The 2,873-nt window shown below is 46.8% G+C and overlaps 1 long non-coding RNA gene across 1 annotated transcript; it reads left to right on the forward strand.

Annotated features, from left to right (window-relative positions):
• Positions 1 to 364: 364 nt before the first annotated feature.
• LOC120656655 lies at positions 365 to 1,976 on the forward strand. Its single transcript, XR_005667964.1, has 2 exons — positions 365 to 841; positions 1,071 to 1,976. It is a non-coding gene; the product is annotated as an uncharacterized LOC120656655 (long non-coding RNA).
• Positions 1,977 to 2,873: the final 897 nt, after the last annotated feature.

Genomic DNA, 2,873 nt, shown 5'->3' on the forward strand with positions numbered 1-2,873 from the left:
GGTTCTACCACCTGGGACTCCGGCGGCCGAATCCCGGTTCCAAAACCAGGACAAATAACCCTTTAAAACCGGAACAAATAACCCTATTTGTAGTAGTACTGGCAGCAGCAGGAGGAGGCGCGCGGCCCGGACGCTAGAGCTGCCGAGGCTCTCGTATCCATCCATGATCCATTCGAAGTTGACCTCGCACCTTCGGACAGATCGTCGCGCGGGACCACCAGGCCGGCCGGCTCCCATGTCCGTCGGCCATGCATGTGGTCGAGCTCAGAGGCTCGCGCGCACGGCCATTATCGTGTGGCCTGTGGGCCTTGCTTATTAATTAGTGCGTTTTCAGTTGAGCGCCTACTGTATATATCTTCTGCGATCAGCTTCGTCAGATTCGCTAATTTGTTGACCCCCTGGGATCGCCGATCAAAGGTCGAGACGATTATAGCCTAAAATGTAGTGTCTACTCTAGTGGAGTGACCAAATGATAGCCCTAAATCAATCTGACTAGTGGGACCTAGCTGTCAGCTAAACAAACTCTCCCCCGCACGAACGCTCGCTCTGCTCGCGCTACGCCGCCGTCCTTCCTCTGCGCCGGCGACCTCGCGCCTCGTCGCCATCCTCCCTGTCTCCCTCCCGCACCCGCGGCGAGTTCGTGCCGGGGGTGCCGGCGAGTTCCTCCCGCACCCGTGCTCATCGACGCGCTCTCGGCGCTCGAGATCTCGCCTCCTTCTCCGTCGGCATCGACCTCGCCAAGTGCCGCGAGCGCGGGATCCGGGTCACCAACACCCCTGACGTCCTCACCGACGACGTCGCAGACCTCGCCGTCGGCCTCGCCATCGCCGTGCTCCGCAGGGTTCGTCGGTTTGTTTCCTCTTCTCAAAACCAAATTTTTTCTTGCTTCCTGCAAATATAATAAAGGGGTCATGATCCGGGACACAATTTTTAAGAGAATCAAGGATTATTGTTTCATATCATTTGTTGTCTTTCTTCTGGGGAAGTATTGATTAGAGGGTATGAATAATTATTCTTCGATACCTTGAGGAAAACCGTCCTTTGAACTTGACTTCCTTGGTTTCCATTAGACAGAGGTAGTTTCTTCTTCCAGCAATGTCCATCCTGATCAAACACTGCAGCAGCACAGAAGCAATCGGTCAGGCATAAGTTTTTGCAAGTAGTCTTGTTCATGGAGAAGTACTGCTCGTAGGCACGAAGAGGCCAATCAATGTTATTCACTGGAATCTTTTGAAACTGCTCTAGTACTTGTGCCTCCCTCAAGTCACAGCTTTGCAATGCAAAGTCTGATTTGCACCCTTTGCATTTTCTTTCTGGATCAAAGAACGAATAGTTTGGAGCACAAGCACATTCTGTGTCTGTCTGGTTCCAGTTGAACGTGCAATAGCTGTTGTATCCACACACTCCACTGCCAAAATTTGAGTACATAATGGTGCAGATATTTGCCGGCACTGCTTGCACTACTGTCAATGCTGCAGGCAACCCACTGCTTACTACTCCTTTTTTTGGCTGTAGAATCTGGATTCTATGTGACTGAAAGCTCAGACTTTGTTGAGGAGGTCTTGACCTTCTTAATTAATAGCCAGAAATGTAGCTTCCGCTTCTGTATAACTGAAGATAATATCATCAAAGTCAGTTCAAAACAGTTCAATATTGTTGAAGATAATATCATCAAGTGTACCCAACCTTGTCATTTCTTGTATGCTAATTCAGTGTTGCATTTTGTTGGTGCGGCAGATGTCGAGGTCCGAGAGGCTTCAGCGGTGGCGGGAGGAAGAGGAGGAATCCGATGAAGATGATGTCGTCTTCCTTGGTGCTATGCTTGCGGCATTGAAGAGGAAGAAGAACAAGATCGTCTGTTTAATGTAATAACTTGTATTAATGCAATAACCTGGTGGCATAACCATCTTTGGATTTTGGAGATCAAAATGTTCATTTGAATGAATAACATCCTGTTCATATTCCTGCTATTTCAATCCAGTGGTCGAAACAGAAATTGTTATCATCCAGACATCTATTGCAGTAACAAGGAAAACATGACCGGATACATGGCTCCAGAATAATTAGATAAAAGTGGGAAAAGATTATGGAGACACTCTCCCAGGTCTATTGTGTTACAGGAAAGCTGTGTGTACTGTAATAAGCTGTAGATACATGGCTCCAGAACAAACTAAGCAACATTGAACTGAACAAGCCTTGATACAGTGAACTGAACAAAGCAGTGAAATCAACTCATGTTCTGCAGTGTTGATCCCATCACAAGAGCTTCAGTACTGCCATCCATGCTCCAGTGCCGGAATATACAGAGAAACAAACAGAAAAAAAGACAGCTAGCTTAGTTATAATCTTAAAATACAGTGTTGATTATTCCCACTTGCCCATGGGCATCAGAAAAATGTACCAGCTGTTATAATCTGAAGCTGACAGCCCAGATAGCTTCACAACACATCATAATTCAGAGGCATAGGAAATGATAAATCTTGCTCAGAGTTACATAATTCAGAGGCACAGCACAGCATCACAGCACAGCACAGCATAATTCAGCATCACAACACAGCATAATTCAGAGGCATCACAGTTACATATGGTAATTATTAGTGGTTCATTAACCTTAATATCAGCAGCTAGCTTAGTTAACCCCCAGCACAATACAGTAACAGTAAATTCCATGATCTTCAAATTAGAGACTCAGCTTCCTCAGCATCCCCTTCGCTGCCCTGCTCACTTGTGGAACCTCCCCCCGATGCCTTGAGTAATGCTTCCTTGGCTGTTGCTATTTGTTGCCTCATTGCCTTGACATATGCTCTTTGGCTTTCATCCATGTTGGAGGTGTTGCAGAACATGATCTTTTGTTCTTGATCCCACAGCAACTT

The sequence above is a fragment of the Panicum virgatum genome, chromosome 1N (assembly GCF_016808335.1).
Source record: "Panicum virgatum strain AP13 chromosome 1N, P.virgatum_v5, whole genome shotgun sequence".
Taxonomy (NCBI): Eukaryota; Viridiplantae; Streptophyta; class Magnoliopsida; order Poales; family Poaceae; genus Panicum; species Panicum virgatum.